This window comes from Vulpes vulpes, chromosome 11 (genome assembly GCF_048418805.1).
Source record: "Vulpes vulpes isolate BD-2025 chromosome 11, VulVul3, whole genome shotgun sequence".
Classification (NCBI taxonomy): Eukaryota; Metazoa; Chordata; class Mammalia; order Carnivora; family Canidae; genus Vulpes; species Vulpes vulpes.
The window spans coordinates 50,737,437-50,755,559 of NC_132790.1; the positions used below are offsets into that span (position 1 = coordinate 50,737,437).

General features: G+C 42.2%; 1 long non-coding RNA gene across 2 annotated transcripts in view; it reads left to right on the plus strand.

Annotated features, from left to right (window-relative positions):
• The first annotated feature begins 1,222 nt into the window (after positions 1-1,222).
• The window catches only part of LOC112933279 (uncharacterized), a 53,960-nt gene continuing 37,059 nt past the window's right edge, over positions 1,223-18,123 (plus strand). Inside the window, exon 1 of one of the 2 annotated variants that reach the window (XR_011995209.1) lies at positions 1,223-17,983. This is a non-coding gene — a long non-coding RNA (uncharacterized lncRNA). The remainder of the gene's footprint in view (positions 17,984-18,123) is intronic. The other variant, XR_003237629.2, reaches the window with a different exon arrangement.

An 18,123-nucleotide genomic window follows, 5' to 3' on the forward strand; every position in this document is an offset into this window, starting at 1 on the left:
TTTAAGTATGATATAGGACACTATATCATAGTCTTACTACAGTCTATATCATCTCTTACTACAGTCTTCGCGATAAACTTTAATTTATCTAATATAAGGATGGCTACCCCTGCTTTCTTTTGAGGACCATTTGAATGGTACATGGTTCTCTAACCTTTTATTTTCAGGCTGTAGGTGTCCTTAGGTATCAAATGAGTCTCTTTTGGACAACAAATAGATGGGTCTTGCTTTTTTATACAGTCTGAAGCTCTGTGCCTTTGATGGGGTCATTAAGCCCGTTCACATTCAGAGTCACTATTGAAAGATATGAATGTAGTGTCATCGTGATACCTATTCAGTCCCTGTTTTTGTGTATTGTTTCCTTGGACTTCCTCATTCTTTTCCCGAGTCACCCTTAGTATTTCTTGCAGAGCTGGTTTGATGGTCACATATTCTTTCAGTTTCTGTCTATCTTGGAGGCTCTTTATCTCTCCTTCTATTCTGAATGAGAGCCTTGCTGGATAAAGTATCTTGGCTGCAGGTTCTTCTAATTTAGGACCTTGAATATATCCTGCCAGCCCTTTCTGGCCTGCCAGGTCTCTGTGGAGAGGTTTGCTGTTAACCTAATACTTCTCCCCATAAAGTTTGTGGATCTCTTGTCTCTTGCTGATTTAAGGATCTTCTTTTTATCTTTGGAATTTGCAAGTTTCACTATTAAATGTCGAGGTATTGAGTGGTTTTTATTGATTTTAGGGGGGGAATCTCTCTCTCCTGGATCTGAATGCCTGTTTCCCTTCCCAAGTTAGGGAAGTTCTCAGCTATGATTTGTTCAAATACACTTTCTGGTACTCTGTTTAGGCATCCTCTGGAACCCCAATTAAGCATAGATCTTTCCTTCTGAGGCTGTAGTATTTCCCTTAACCTATCTTCATGATCTTTTAATTGTTTTTCTCTTTTTTCCTCAGTTTCCTTCCTTGCCATCATCTTGTCTTCTATGTCACTCACTTGTTCTTCTACCTCATTAACCCTCGTTGTTTGGACCTCCAGTTTGGATTGCATCTCGTTTAATTGATTTTTAATTTCTGCCTGATTAGATCTAAATTCTGCAGTCATGAAGTCTCTTGAGTCCTTTACGCTTTTTCTAGAGCCACCAGTAGCTGTATAATAGTGCTTCCGAATTGGCTTTCTGACATTGAATTGTAATCCAGATTTTGTAACTCTGTGGGAGAGAGGATTGTTTCTGATTCTTTCTTTTGAGGTGAGGTTTTCCTTCTAGTAGTTTTGCTCAGTGCAGAGTGGCTAAAAACAAGTTGTTTTGGGAAAAGGAGAAAAAGAGAAAAAAAAAAAACCGGTGTTGGGGGGAACAAACAGAAAACAAAAAACAAGGGATAGTGTCCTCTGATTCTATATACTGTGAATCCCTGAACTTCCCCTAGAACTTTCCAGCGCTGCTTGGTCAGTAAGTTGCTTTCCCCTGTCCTTCCAGCTGGGCTTCTGGGGGAGGGGCCTGCTGTGCTGATTCTCAGGTGTGTGTACCTGGGGGAGCTGCCCAGCCCCCTGCCAGGTGCATGGTTCAGTGGTAGTTGTTTATCCTGTGAGGCCCCTGCTCAGTCCCAGGTACAAGGTGACACCAGGAGGAGGAACAACAGTTGCAACGGCCAGCTCTCCAACTCTGGAGAGAGTTGCAGTAGTACAGGTCCTGCAGTAACTACCTCAGCTCCCAGTCTGCAGGGGCCTGGATGCTCCGGGGGCGGGGGGGGGGGGGCGCTGATTGCACAGCTCGGGGGAGCATCCTTTCTGCACTGTGTCCTCCAGGCCTCTGCCTGTCCCAGGGAGAGGGCCGGATCTTGGGCTGTGTCCCCCCGTGCCCTTGGCTACGGGGTTTGCACAGCTGGAATTGCGCTCCCAGGCCGCAGGGGCCCCTCCATGCAGAGCAGCCACCTGAGCCGCGCCTGAGCTGCTCTCGGGGCCCTGCTGGGTGTGCGCTGCAGCCCTTTAGGGAGCTCTGCTGCGGTGTGTGGCAGGCTCTCCCCCGGGGCACAGGTCCTCTGTTAGTGCCCCTGGGAGCCTGAGGGCATCCCCACCCATCCTGGGATCCTGCCCAAGCTCCCTGCAAGCACCTTTCCGTCCGGGAAAGATTGGTAAAGCTCTTGCTTCTCAGGGCCTGGGCTTTCCTGTCCTGGGGGCACTCGCCAGCGGCCTTAGCCCAGCTCCTTGCAGGGCTCCTCCCCTTTGGATGCTTTTCATTTCTTCATTTTTTCCCGTTTTCCTACCTTGATATAAACATGAACTCTTCTCACTGTAGTGTTCCAGCTGGTCTCTCTTTAAATCTCAGGCCGACTTCGTAGGTTTTCAGGATGATTTGAAAGTTATCTAGGTAATTTGGTGGGGACAGGTGACTTGGGGACCCTACTCTTCCGCCATTTTACCCCGCCTCCTGATCTGGACTTTCTTACTCTCTTTGGTGCTTTAAAGAATTAAAACAAAATAAAACTGACACATTTATTATAGTAAACATTTTTGACTGTGTCCAGTGGGAGGTGGGTCTGATCCCTATCCTGCCTTTACTCCTGGAAATGCAAGTCCTTCTGTGATCTTCCTAGGCTTGATGTGCACGCTTAGAAATTAAAAGCCCAACATGACCTGCTCTAAGCAAGTTAACTTATGGAAGAACAAGCACATGGTTTTGAATTATTTTATATCTCAGGGAAAGAACCATTGCAAGGCCCCCTTAAGTAAACTACAAAAACTGTGCTGCATAGAATTTTTTGAAAAATATCTGAAATTTTCTAAGAAATTTTTTTTAAAATTAATTTTCTGGGGTGCTTGGGTTGCTCAGTTGGTTAAGTGTCTGCCTTCGGCTCAGGTCATGATCCCAGTACCCTGGGATGGAGCTCCACACTGGACTCCCTGCTCTGCAGGGAATCTGCTTCCCCCTCTCCCTCTTCCTCTGCCTGCTGCTCCCTCTACCTGTGCTCTCTCTCTCTGTCAAATGAGTGAGTAAAATCTTTTAAAAAATTAATTTTCTAACCACTACTGCATTATCTTAAAATTACTATACTTTATCCTAAAACTTCTTTTCCAGCAAAATCAACCAACCAAAAATCCAAAAGCAAGTATAAAATGACCCTACATAGCTCAGGTAGATGGCAAAATGTCCACCACTTTATTTAATGTATTTCATTCATCAGGAAGTTCCCAATGCTTCCCTCAGAGTTAACTCTTAGTTTAGACATAATTCAAAGAATTAGTCCATAAACCCTTAGAAACAATAATTTGAAAGATAACTTGCGTTTTGAAAAGCAGGCTCGTTATAAGAGGAAGGACATCCAAAATGTAAAATTATATATACACATATACATATTTTAATTATAATTTCTTGCTAAACCTTTTGAAGTGTGTGGATTTTATGACTCTTTACACCTAAATACTTCTGCCTAAGAAAGAAATATTCCTATGAAAATGATCTTCTTTCTTTTTTTAAATGTATATATAATCACAACATAATGATCAAATTAAGAAAATTAACACTGATCCACTATTATTATATGATAATTCTTTTTTAAAACTCCAAATGTCCCTAAAATGTCCATTACAGAATTTTTCCATCTGGTCCAGGATCTGGGGCAGGATTACACTTTGCATTTAGCAATTATGTTTCCTTAATCACCTTTAATCTGGAGCAACTGCTGTAGTTTTCAATGCCATTCACATTTTTAAAGAGTACAGAACACATTGTTATTGTTTATTATAATGGTTCATGGGGTATCTGGATGGCTCAGTCGGTGGAGCATGCAACTCTTGATCTTGGGGTTGTGAGCCCTACACATTAGGTATAGAGATCACTTAGAAAATAAATGAATAAAGATTAAAATAGTCAATATATGTTACTATATTTGGATTATTAATTTGGGCCTGCCCAATGGTTTCTTGACAATTGGGTTCAAGGTACACATTTTTGGCAGAAACACCTATGGGTGACACTTTGTGCTTCTCAGGGCATTGTATCAAGAGATGTATGATGTGGATTTGTCCCATTCCTAGTGATGTTGATTTTGATCATTTGTGTAAGGTAGTGTCTGTCAGGTTTCTCCATATATCTTGCACTTGTAATTCATAAGTCATTTGTAGGGAGATTCTTTGAAACTCTTTTAGTATCCTGTTTTACAATTACTTTCTCCTGTGGTTTTAGCCACTGTGGGTGATTCTTATCTGAGCATCTTCTGAACCTCTTTGTGTTATTAGCCAGTGATTGCCTTTAGACTCCCAGATGCAGTGAATTGTCTGGTGGGGCTCCCTTTCTGGGGTTAGTGCAGAGCCTCGGAACACTGGGCTGCAGGGGAGCTGGTGGTGTGTTTATGTCAGCCAAAATATTCCTTCCCTCTGAGCAATATGTGAGGCTCTTTGGGTGAGTTTTGTTAGGAAGCCCCTTTCCAAAACTTCAGGATCCCCTGGTAAATGCTACATATAAAGGCATATTTTTGCTTTAATTATCAAAGTATATAGGCCTTAAATATGCCCACTAGTGGCTGGAAATGGGTCAAAACAGTAGTTTAAATTTAGAAGCCAGTGCTGTGCCTGAAATACACTAGAGTAATTAATTAGAAATACATAATTAAGAGGGACTGGTTGGTGGTTGTGTCTGAGCAGCTTGTCCCTGAAGAAGAGTGAGGATGGGTCTCAGGGGGGCCCCAAGGGAGAAGGCCTAATGACTGAGTCTCTGGGATAGCCCAAGGCACCCACACACACCCCGGGGCCCAGTCTGGTCCCACCTGCTCCCTGCTGTTTCTGAGCCACACCAAGGGTCACTGCTCCTGCAGTACCAGGGAAGGAGACCCTGGTCTTGGTCTTAGGGACAGATCTTAGGCTGTTCCTCCTTCTTTTCGTTGCAGGGTTACTGGGTGGACACAAAAGGGGAAACAAAGTGAAAGCTTATTAAGTGAATGTGAGAACAGAAACAAAAGAAAAAGCTCTCTAGAATGAGAGGGGTCCCGATGGGTTGCCACTGTGGGGTTTTATTTGCAGCCTTCTACTGAGAACTAATTGGAAATCTTGTGAACTTGAGATTCTTGTGTTATCTTGGTTTGTTGCCTTATATCTTATTCTATCTCAGCATCTCCACCTGCCAGGAATAGTTCTGGAGCCCAGTCAGGGGCCTCCTTTGTTTCCTGCCTAGACCTTCACTCCTTCCCTACTCATTGGACAGGACCTGTGGGCAGATAGAGCTGTACTGGGACTATGAGGAGTGACTATATACTGAAGTGAGGGTTGGGGAGAGTGTAAGTCTCTAAGGAATCCAGAAGCAAGGCTCTTAGGACCTTGAGGGGTCAGCTGCTGCCAAGATAAGGTTACTTTTTAAAATTTTTTTAAAGATTTATTCATGAGAGACACAGAGGCAGAGACACAGGCAGAAGGAGAAGCAGGCTTCCCACAGGAAGCCAGATGCTGGAGTCAATTCCAGATCCCAGGATCAGGCCTTGAGCCAATGGCAGATGCTTAACTGCTGAGCCACCCAGGAATCCCAATAAAGTTACTTCTAAACATGATGGCATTAAGGTAGCCATGAGTTCCTAGAGGAAGGTCACACTGCACGTTTCAGGAATCCATCCCCAGGCTGTGAGCTGTGAGGGGATTAATTGAAGCTACATTTCTTTTGCCTTTGTTTCCCTTATCACTCTCCTCCCTTCCCACCCCACCCCATTCTCTGCCATCTCTGATGTCTATGTCCTGCTTAAGTGGACAGAAGTGCCCCCTGATCCCACTCTGGAGCCCAAGGGCTCTCTCCTTTGTCCCCTCTGGTGTCAGAACAAGGGGGGTGGCACATAGCCTGCCTGGGGCTGACATCCTGAGAACTGTGTCTCTGAGAGGCTGGATCATGGTCCAGCCAGTTGTGCTCTCCATAGTGACCAGACAGAATGCTCTCGCTACCATTCAAGGCCAGACACCACCAAGACTTTCTCATCACTGCACAGTGGTGGAGGTCAAGTATCCATGGGCTTCATTGTTCACAGGTGATTCTAGAACAAGGCAATGAATATCAGGGGCTGTGGGCTTAAGTTTAAAGCACATAAATCGGGGAGTTAATCCTGCTTGGGATGGAAAATTATACAAGGTGCAATCAAGGAAGCTGGGGGCTTTGGCTACAGAATTTCTTTTAAGCACATGCCTGGAGGACTTAGAGGTTTTGTTTAGGATGCCACCAAGCCTCGGGTAGTGGTGGTAAGTGAGCAACGAGGTAGGTGAACTCAAGGTCCATGGAGCAGGGATGAAGTGGTGGCTGGAGGTCACTATTTGAACCCAGATGCCACATAGAGCTTGGCTGAAGTTCTCAGAACAATAAAATTCTTGTTGAAAGAACAATGGGCACACACATGCTATCACTTATTTTTAGTTTTACAAAAAGCACCATTCACTGAGTCTTGGCTGCAGGTCTTATGAAAATCACAATCTGGCTCCAAATGCAAGCTTCTCAGGGTACATGGTGGTTGGAGATGGGAGTGAGAAGCAGACTCTGAAGTTCCACCCCTGAGGCAAACTTTCTCTCAGATTGCTACTTCTCTGCTGATAAGTTGAACACTCAGCAAATATTACCCATAATTTACCAGTCAGAAGTGCTCATTCAGGCCCCATGGTTGTGCTGACCCAAATTCCTTTGGTGGGTGAGGGTCTGAGGGCTGTCTGAGGAAGCGAGGTCAAGGGATCTGTGGCAAGAAGGATCCTGTGAATATGTGGGTTTCTTTCTAAAATTACCACCGTGGTGCTTAGAAAATCTAATTCCCTCTGTTAAAGAAACAAACACATAGGTCTACAATGGTGTGACTCAAGGCCCCATGTCAGTAAACTATGACTTAATATCTAACCTAAACCTGCAGTTTCAACCCCTCCAGAAATGTAGCCTTTAATCAGTCCACAGGGGAGTTTCCTGGTCAGCATGAGGATATGTACTGATAAAACCCTCTGTCCCTCTGAGGATGTAACCTTGCCTAAAATATCGGGTTCTTTGCTAACAATTTCCTTTTTTTCTCTCCCTCTCTACCTTTAAAAACGTTTCCTTATCTTATCCCTTTGGAGCTCTGCTCTACTTGCTAGATGGAGCCCACTTGGGCCGGCAGAAGAGTTGGCCCAGAGCCAAGCCCCTAGGTTTTCAGACCATAATTCTCTGGGTGGAAAATGTCAGTAAGTTTCCATGGGATTTGATGGTAGTGCACAGAGGGCCTTCTTGTGACCATGATATAGTAACATCTCTTGATTATCATGGATACAATAAAGTGCATGCATTTGTTTTGTGTAAATAAAGGCTATTGCTAATGGGATTTCAGATGCCAGGCACCATAAAATTTGTGGGCATAGGTGGAGCATTTAAAGGCTGCTAGAGTACTCCCCACCTCAGGAAGGCTCCTGTGATAGGATAAGCTGGTTCTCAGAATGGGTTAGATTGACGCCAGTTCACCTGCTAACCTCAAGAAAACTGTGCAGTGAGGTAATTGTAAAATATGCACAGTCCCAACCCAGCAGCACATCACTCTTAGGTATTAGTTTGGCTCTGAGAGACCAATAGCTTAGCTAATTGTCCCTTTAAATTCTAAAGACTAAAATGCGCTGCCATCTAGCACATTTGCTTATTTTATATCTAAGAACAATAGTTCCAGAAGTTACGGGCATCTAGCAAAATGGCAACATCTTACTAAGCATGTTGTGAGTCTTGAGGAACTTGGCTTGGTGGCCATCAGGCAGGGGACCCCAAAATAAGACCAGTAGAAATGAGCTACATCCCATTTGTAGCCAGGGTCTTACCAAACTGCTGCCTGCCCTCATGAGAATTCCAACTTAGAAATGCAATGGCCATTAAGAGGGATGCTCCAATTAGATAAGATCATATAAGAAGTACATTTAAAGGCAAGCGTCCCCAAATTAAACAGAGCAGGATACCTGTTTTAATTGGCAAATAGAAACCTCCAAGAGGTTTCAAAATTCCAAATAGTTTCATTGAAAGATTCATCGCAAAAACGCTAATGAATTGAAGATGTAAGAGGGACCTATGTAACTCCTACTGCTCCCCTCTGCCCTCCTTTGAGTGCTTATTCTACTGATCCTCTGCCTGAATGGCTTTTCCACTCTGAAAAGACTGCCCAGCTGCAAACAAAAGTCCTCCAAGTTAATGTCCGTAACCTCCCCTCCCATACCTACCTTCAAAGCAGGGTGCCCAGATGGGTCCTTCCAGGGTTGACAGACTGAGCAATGTTCTGGTAACTTACTACATCATTCTTTTAAATAGCTAAGGACAAACTGATGGTTACCAGAGCCCACAAAGCAGATCCTGGAAAAACTGGCAGAAGCCGGCAAAGGGTGAAAATTCTCACCATAATCAGTTCCTTCGAATGTCTGCCTGTTGAGAGAAGAAAATAAAATTTCACACCGTCTCTACCTTCCCAAATCTAGAACCATGGGTTATTGATCCTCTCTGTCCCAGAGATACTTGCTGCCTTCTTGCCTGTCTCATTTCTGTACCTGGGATTGGCTTTCTAACTGCTTTGGAGGTGCCCTTTCTTTTGGCTCTCATTGAGACTGACTTTGGATTTTAAACAGTTCATATACTTTGCTCCCTCTTTGCAGTCCCCTCTTATACCAAAGGGGGTATTCAATACTACAAGGAATATTTAAAATTAGAACATGTACACAAAGAAAAAAAACAAATATAGTTGAACAGGCAAATCATGATGTCATTTAACCTACAACCCGATTCTTTGAGGGATTGAAAACAACTGTCCTTATCTTACAGATCTTTACAAAACTAGAAATGCACTTCTAAATCGACTTCAAATGTCACTTATTCTTTACCAATTCTCCTATTTATCCTAAATGGCTCATAATTACTGGCTTTAGGAAAAATCAATTCCTTTTTGGAAGGATTTGCCTTTTTTCTCTGTCCCTTATACATCTTTTCATGTTTTTAAAATGTGAAAACAGCCCACAAACACCTGCGAATGAAAAAGAAAGAAGAAAGAAAGAAAGAAAGTAAGAAAGAAAGAAAGAAAGAAAAAGAAAAGAAAGGAAGAAAGAAAGAAAGAAAAAAAGAAAGAAAGAAAGAAAGAAAGAAAGAAAGAAAGAAAAGAAAGAAAGAAAGAAGAAAGAAAGAAATAAAACTTTTTAAAAATACAAACTTCTGTGGGGGGATGGGGTAACTGGTGATGGGCATTAAGGAGGGCATGTGATGTGATGAGCACTGGGTTTATATGCAACTGATGAATTATTGAACATTACATCTGAAACTAATGATGTAGGATATGTTGGCTAGTTGAATTTAAACTTAAAAAATGTTAACTTCTAAAAGGGCTCTTGAGGGACACCTGCGTGGCTCAGTGGTTGAGCGTCTGCCTTTGGCTTGGGTTGTGATCCTGGAGACCTGGGATCGAGTCCCACATTGGGCTCCCTGCACGGAGCCTGCTTCTCCCTCTGCCTGTGTCTCTGCCCCTCTCTCTCTGTGTCTCTCATAAATAAATAAATTAGAAAATCTTAAAAAAAATAAATATAGGACTTTTGTACCCAAACTCCAGCACCCCGACCCTAAGATCTAGGGACAAATACAAATCTTAAAGATCTTCTCCACAAGTATTAATAACTATAGAGTCTACATCTGTCTCTTTGTGTGTCCACATATATATGTTGTAAATTTGAGATATTTTTCTAGCTCTCATGGTATTGCTAACATTAATTTGTCAAAGAGCTCTATTTAGTTGTTTAAAGGCACACACTGATAAGGACTGGCTGTTCTAAAATGCTCAAAAAAATAGAAACTAACCCAAAAATTTTTTTCCAAGTTCACTTGATAGAGAAAAATATTCATTTGTTGATTTAATCAAAATATCTTTAGAGTTATCAGCATTAAGACTTTTATTCTGCCTGAGTTTACTAAAAGTAACATATGTTGATGTGGTCTTTGTTACAAAATATTTTTAAAAAAACAGCTTGGGAGGATGACTGAATTTAATGCCTCATGATTTTTTTTTGAGGGATCTACACATAATTGCTAAGAACAAGTAAATTAAACAGGCTCAATTAAAATAAAAATTTAGGTAAAATTTAAATAGTCTCCCAAATCTTCTTGCTAACCTAAACGTTAAAATTTTGCTAAGTTAGGGCAGCCCAGGTGGCTCAGTGGTTTAGCGCTGCCTTTATCCCAGGGCCTGATCCTGGAGACCCCGGATCCAGTGCCACGTCGGGCTCCCTGCATGGAGCCTGCTTCTCCCTCTGCCTGTGTCTCTGCCAGTCTCTCTGTGTGTCTCTCATGAATAAATAAACAAAATCTTTAAAAAAAATTTTTTTGCTAAGTTAGGTTTATTTATATTTTATTATTTTTTTAAAGTAAACTCTACCCCTGACAGGGCCCTGGAACTCATGGCCCAAAGATCAAGTATGCACACTCCTCCACCTGAGCCAGCCACACTTTGAAGAGTTATGTTTAATAATAAATTAGGTTAAATTAATTAAATATGTAGATCATTCCCTCATTCCCAAATAAGACAGAATACTAAAACATTAATTACAGTAGATATAGGTTTATCTACTTTTGTCTTATTACAGAGAAATTAAAGATAAATTTGGTCTGCTAGTAAACATCTGTTGTGGTTTATTAAAAGATTACACTATAGAAAAGTACATTTCTAAAAGTTATAAAATTTATTCATTAATTTGTCAGTCCCAAGTATGCTGGCATAACACACAGTTCATACTTGCATACTTCTTAGCTTCCACTAGAAATTAGGTTTCTAAAAGTTTAAAATATTAATAAGGAACAATTTGCTATGTAAGGAAAGTAAGATATGTGTTTTTGGTTAAAAGAAAGTTTAAAAAATGGAAACACATTTTTGTTGGGGAAAAAAGTAATTTTGTTCTAAAGTGAGGCTCATTATTTAGAGATGGAAAGCACAGGACAAAATTTGAATGTTAGAAAAAAATTGTAGAAGGTTTCTAGAAAACCTGTTCGGGAAAGAATATTTATGATCAGGACTGATTAAAGTTAGAATAAAGCAGTATTAATATCAAAAGTAAGCGGATGAATTAGAATTTGGTTTTCCCTCTGTTAAAAGGATGATTTTTTAAAAAAAGTTTTTATTTATTTATTTATTCATGAGAGACACACACACAGAGAGGCAGAGATAAAGGCAGAGGGAGAAGCAGGCTCCATGTAGGGAGCCCGACGTGGGACTCGATTCTGGAACTCAGGGATCACGCCCTGGGCCAAAGGCAGATGCTAAACCACTGAGCCACCTAGGAATCCTAGGATGATTTTTTTTTTTAAGATTTTTATTTATTTATTTGAGAGAGAGAGAGAGAGAAAAAGAGAGAGAGAGAGATTAACAGCACAAGCAGGGGGAGGGGCAGAGGAAAGGGAGAAGCAAGCTCCTTGCTGAGCAGGGAGCCCCCCTGACTGGATCCCAGGATCCCAGGATCATGACTTGAGGCAGACACTTAACCAACTGAGCCACCCAGGTGCCCCTAAAGTTTTGTTTTTTTTTTAAACTTTTGGTCTGCTGAAATCTTTTTGACCTGGAACATTGGAGGACTTTGCCAAACTAATTAGGCTTATTTGACATACTCAACTGCATGGAAAGCATTGCCACATGAGAGGTAATACTAAGTTTTCTTTATGTTGTAAGATTGTGGCACATGAAGATAAAGTCTATTTTGCTTTTACAAGAAATGGCCCCTCATTGCCACACTGTCCATCCTGATGTACATGCAACATGGCTACAGTCTTCTCCTGGCTCAGAAAAAGTAAGGTGGTCAAATGATGGAGTAAATGAAGAAGTCAGGGCTAAGAGAAAACCAAGATGCCTGCTTGTTTTTTCCTGGCTACCTGACAAAACCCATCTTTCAGTTTTTACGTTCATTTACCCACCATAGGGCGTTTAAAATGACTCAAATTATAAATACATATTTGTGCAGAGACTTCTCTAATATTGCAACATTAGTCTACCAGCAATGTGTGACTCATCAGGTTCATAATCTTAGAAAAACTGTTTTTGTCTTCAGAGGACTCAGACCTCCTCCTTCTGGACACTTGGAACTGGACCTGCAACTGGAATTCATTCAGCTGCGAGCTATTATGATTATCAATATGTCCTTGTTGTCACTTGTATATTTTCCAGCTGGGTTAAAGCCTTTTCCTGCTGTAAGACTGATGCCTCACAGTGGAAAAAAATGTGAAAAAACGTGTTTTCCACTGGGGGTATACCTCCTATAATCTCTGGGGATTGAGGCACCCATTTCACTGGGCAAATCACATGAGCCTTAGTGAAAATCTGGCAGACTTCTTGGAACTATCAGTGTACAACCTTCTGCCAATCCCTTGTTATCTCATGATAGTGTGGTCAGCTACTGTAAGTCTCTGATGTTTATGCTATAGCCTCTCATCAACAGGTTAAATAAGCCTTCCTAGATCCCAATGCAAAGGATCCTGTTGGTCACAGTTGAGAGCCTGGTGATTAGGTATTCTGGAAATGTTATCAAATGAAGATGGCCCTCATGCCCCATTGGAAAGGACCTTATAAAGTGCTCTTGATGACTAACACTGCTGCAAAACTAGAAGGCACTGACCCTTGCGTACACATCACATAGCTGAAGGAGGTTCCACCTGACATCTGGTCCTGTATAGATCTGCAGGCTTCCAAATTAAATTGATGAGGAAGAGAAGTAGCTGGCATTGAGGTAGTAGACTGCTTCCACAAAATGATGGATCAAACTTCATACTTTAAACATGAAACCCTTTGTCTTTCTTTTCCTTTTCTTTAGTCTGCCATTCTCTTGGAAAGATAATGGCTTCATCTGTATCTCCCAGGCAGAGTGGGGGTGGTGGTGGTGGCAACCTTTGGAATTTAGAGAAATATTTTATTTCAGGCTAGGAGAAAATCTAATCGTGGCTCTAAATTTCCACAAGCAAAATAGGACATCTTCTTGGCCAACTCTTTTAAATTTACATCATCAAATTAGAGAATACTCACAGGGAGGCTTTCATGATTCAGGATTCCCTTCTTTTGGCAGGTATCTACTTTCCTGGTTAGAGATAGGGTAAATGAGGCTATATTCAGAAACTTTTCCTTAATTCTTAAACTTATTGCAAAACCCACTGCAAAAGCAATAGCTGCCCAATAAAAATCATGAGACTCTCTGGCCAAAGTTGTTCTGGATAATAGAATGGCCCTTGATTATTTTTTAGCTAAACAAACAGGTATCTTCTGGAGTCAACAACACTTGCTGTACCTGGATTAACACCCCTGGGGAAGTTAAAACTCAGTTACATTAGAGTACTGAGCAAGTTACTTGGCTTAAAAGAATGACTCCTTCCATAGGGTCTTTCTTGACTTATTTGATTTTCATTGGTTTGAGTCTTAGGAACCATGGTTCTGAAGTAAAGTCCAAACTTTGGGCATTATCCTGCTAATAGTAATCATAATAATCCCCCTGGTATGTTGTATTCTCTTAAAACCTTTCAATGTGTGTTTTCAGAGCCTCTAACCACCAAGCAAACGATCTCCTAAGACGGGAACATGAAAAAGAGAGAGAAAAGAATTACCAAGTCATAACCTGTGAATGTCACAGAGATTAAGCAAAAATGTCATGATGCCATGACACAAAGGAACAACAGAAGCTTTGAGGACCACATGGTGATAGCTGGGAGTTGCAGTAATGCCTTAAATGTTAATCACATCTCTCAATTAAGCTGAGAGTCTGATCAAAGGGAGGGGGTGTTAAACAAACAAGCACACACACACACACACACACACACACACAAACAAAAAACCAAAGAACTACAGACCCAACATGTTGCTTTGGTTAAGTAAGGGCTCATGTCAGTAAACCACAACTTAATACTTACCTAACCTCAGTTTCAACCCCCCAAAATGTAGCCTTTAGCCAGTCCACAGGGGAGTTTCCTGTTCAGCACGAGGAAATGTACTGATAGACCCTTCCATTCCCCTTAAGAAGGTAAGCTTGCCTAAAACAATGCATTCTGTGCTAATAATTTCCTTTTTTCCTCTGTGTCTACCTTTAAAAGTCTTTCCTTATCTATAGCCCTTTGGAGCTCCCCTCTGCTTGCTAGATGGGATGCTACCTGATTCTGAATTGATTAATAAAGCTAGTTAGACCTTTAAAATGTACTCAGTTGAATTTTTGTTATTTAACACTTCTATCCCTGAGGCCATGAGAATGAGTGGGAAGAGGGTGATGGACCAGGGCAAGGACATGGGGATGACCTGACCTGGCAAGGGTGGGAACAAAATGCAGGAGGCAGGAATGGAGAATGAGACAGGGAAGTGAATGTTTCTAAGATAACCCACTACTTAACAATGTTTGTAGCAGGTTCTTTTATATGTGCTTCCTTATTTAATTTCCAACAATCCTTGGAAGAATTACTCAGGTTTTATAGATGTTGAGTTTAGTCAGGGGATGCAAACCAAATCTGTTCCCTTTCTGCGGAAGTGGGAAGTGAGCTGGGTGTGGAGACTTCAGTAGAGTCCAGAAAGTGGTGGGTGAGGCCCAACAAGGAACAGAGAAAGGAATGACGGGTGTGAAGCTGGGGATGACATGAGCACATCCAGCCAGGGCGGGAGCTGGGAAGGGGCATCAGCAACATATCTGTGTGCTCTCCAAGCCACACACAGATAGCATGAAAATCATCAGGCTTATCACTGTCTGTGAGCCCCCAGGTAGTCTTGCAATTGTTCATGTAACCTTCAGGTTACACTTGCTTCTTAGTAACATTCAGTGATTCCAGTACCAAAGATCTAAACTTAGAAAGACTAAAAATCAATTATAAAATATATTCAAGGTTTTGGTGTTGATTCTTCAAGAAAATAAATGAGTGTATATATTTTTTTAAATGATATGAATATTGGTGGGCTTAGTGATCATGACCTGAAGGAGTTTATTAAAATAGCACAAATAATTGATGGGGAAAAAGGTCCTTTCTGGCTCAGTTGTGGAATCCTTTGAGGTTTCTAAAGCTGAGTTACTAAGCAGTCTAAATTCTCAACATTTAGTCAGGCATTCCTCATTAACTGGCCTGGATAAATGCAAGCTTTGTCCCTTCTAGAATTTAAATTTCTCCACTTGAGAACAGAAGAAAATAGAATAAAGGATTTTATTGTCAGCCAACTCCCTTATGCTTAAGACAGTGGCAGAAATCTCAGGCTTGCTGGTGTAGCTACTTGACTCTAATGAATGGGGAAGAAACAGTATCTGGATCATATAGGAAAGGCCTTCCCTGCATTGCAAAAGCTGGTATATGGCTCTTGGTCTGGGAATCCCTGTGGAATTAAATACACATCCTTCCAGGACAATGGTGTCCAGACATCGGTTTTGTTTCTCCTCTGCTTCACATTGCACACATGGTCCTTAAGAAGACATACTCGACAGACAGTCCTGACAGTCACCCTGTAGAGGATCCAGAGAAGTCCACTGGCGAGCAAGGTCATCACTGAAGAATGGGGGTTTTCTTAGCTCCAGTTCTTTCTGTGCCAGGCACTTCTTCTTTCACATCCTCTCTTAGGGACTGAAATAAGCCTGGCCCGTCACTAGGAGGAAGTCTGAGCCTTCTTTCCCTTTCAGTTCCCGCTCCCTAGCCTTGAGCACCTGCTGAGGACTGCCCTGAGGGTGGGCTGGCCACTCTCCTTGTGTTTACTTCATGGACCTGCAGTCTAGAAGGAGGGAGAGGACTGCAGGGTGGGGTCTGCAACTTGGAATTTCCCAGAAAGACCTGACTAGGAGGTACTGGGAGCTGTTCAGAATCCAGGCTGCAACTTCCCTTGCCTTTGGGCTATCCTTCCTTGGATGTGCCTCTTTGAAGAGGGTCCATGAAAGAGGAGGCGGGGAAGTGGTGCGATGCACAGCAAACCCTGTGTAGAGTCCTGATGACATAATCTCACTGGGGAAAACAGGCTTGAACGTCACAAGATGACAGACAATAGAGGCTGCCTACAGCACAGGGGTGTGAGGCCAAGGCAGGGAATCCAGTGAGAAACCAATCTCAGAACTGGGTGCATCCCTGCTAACAAATGGAGATGGGGCTCTGGTGACAAGGTGGACAGAGCTGTTGAGCAGCACTGCAGAAGGACAGTGGGTACCCTTGAAGTCTATCCCTGTCTGGGGACTGGGTGCTATAGACTGGGGCTTCTCAAATATGCATGTGCACAAGAAGTGCCCCTGGAGCTTGTCACAATGCAGGCTTGATTCCGCAGTTCTGGGGTAGACCTCAGAATCTACATTTCTGCCACGTTCTCAGGTGAAGTCAGGGCTGCCAGACCGTGGACATTGCATCCTGCAGATATAGGATATGAGCAGCAAGCACAATATTACTGATGTTGAGTCGGTCCTTGACATCAGTTTGGGAGCTCTGCTATGCTTCTTGTTGGGCAATTTGCTAGCTTCCTTCTTTGGCTAACCTGGTACTTAGAGGTACCTGTGGGTAGAACCATATGGTTAGGGCTGAATGCCAGTGCATCAAAGGAGCAATGACTAGCATTATGCTAGAGTCCTTAACAAACACAAGTGAAATTTGTTCAACCACCACGCAGCACAAAATGCATATATACATTTTATGTAATATCATAAAAGCAATTAGTCATTATCTGAAGCCTCCAATTACTGTATATCTAGCAATCTTAGTTATTTTTCAGAAATGCATTGAAGGAAAATAAAACAAAAAACTCTTCCAGAGTAGCCTAGTGATTTTCTTGCTAATTTATACTCCTGAAGCAATCTGAGTTATTTAGATTCCTAGCCAAACTTAAAATTTTATTACATTTCTGTACTACATATTTGAGGCTTTAGTGTTTACTGTTTTAGATGATGTGGATTCTGAACCTGTTTCTGCTTTGGGGTTCGTTCCCCTGTGTGTGTGTTCTGGAGGGAGTCCGGGCTCTGTCCCCTGCTATGCAAGCTGGGCAAGCCAGACACCCCTTCCTGTCTCCTGGAAGGTAGGACACAGATGCCTGCCTTTGGATAGACCAATCAGACATTTCTATTATGGATTTTAAGTTGGGAACAGGTAGACAAAAGGGTGAGAGTGTTTTAAAAGGATGGAGGGGGGGGATCCCTGGGTGGCACAGTGGTTTGGCGCCTGCCTTTGGCCCAGGGCGCGATCCTGGAGACCAGGGATCGAATCCCACGTCGGGCTCCCAGTGCATGGAGCCTGCTTCTCCCTCTGCCTGTGTCTCTGGCTCTGTCTCTGCCTGTGTCTCTGGCTCTGTCTCTCCTTCTATCTCTCAAGAATAAATAAATAAAATCTTTAAAAAAAAGAAAAAAAAAGGAAGGAGGGGTGACATAGCATTGGTTGGCCTGCTTGCTGACCTTTTGCATCATGGTGCTAAGGGTGTGTCCATGTCCTAGAGATGGCAGGAGCTGCAGCCTTAACCAGGTGTGTCATACATAACATGTAACGTTGGCTGTGTTCTACTTGGTTGATGCCCTCTGTCTGTGCTCATGTTCTGAGTCTGGCTATCCAGGCTTCCCTTAAGTTTCTGTGCCATCTCGTTTCCTTTCAGATAAATCCCTTTTTTCTTAAGTCATTTAGATTTGATTTCAATTACTTGCAGGGCTCTGTTTCCTTTCCATTAGAAAATCCCACTATAGGTAAAAAAAAAAAAAGAGAACAGTGTTTAGTGTCCTCACTTTTTATACCATTAACTGCTAATTCAGGAGCTTCTGGGATTTCTGATAATTTTCAGTAAAATGACAGTATAGCCATTGTAAGCTATAATTAGAACACAATTACATGCCATTTAGTTTTAGTTCCTACAGCATGATTTGTGTGTGTTAAATAATTTAAGAAGTGTCTTGTCCAACTACCAAGAGCCAATTTGCTGGAGGACATCTTTCCAGCAGGGCACTGCTTCATCTACTTGAGATCCAGATGCACTAGGTCTAAGACAGAAGCATCTTCAGTGATATTTCCCTCCATTGGACTACTTCATAACCAGCTGATTGAAGGTGACACATCTCCCAGGTAAGCTGTTGAGCATTCTTTAGGTTTCAATTGCCAGACAGTACCTGGCATGATTATATTAAATCAAATCATCATGATGTTCTCTGATGTGTGATCAGCCATCATCCTCGATAAAACTTCACTGCTCCCTGACATTCTTA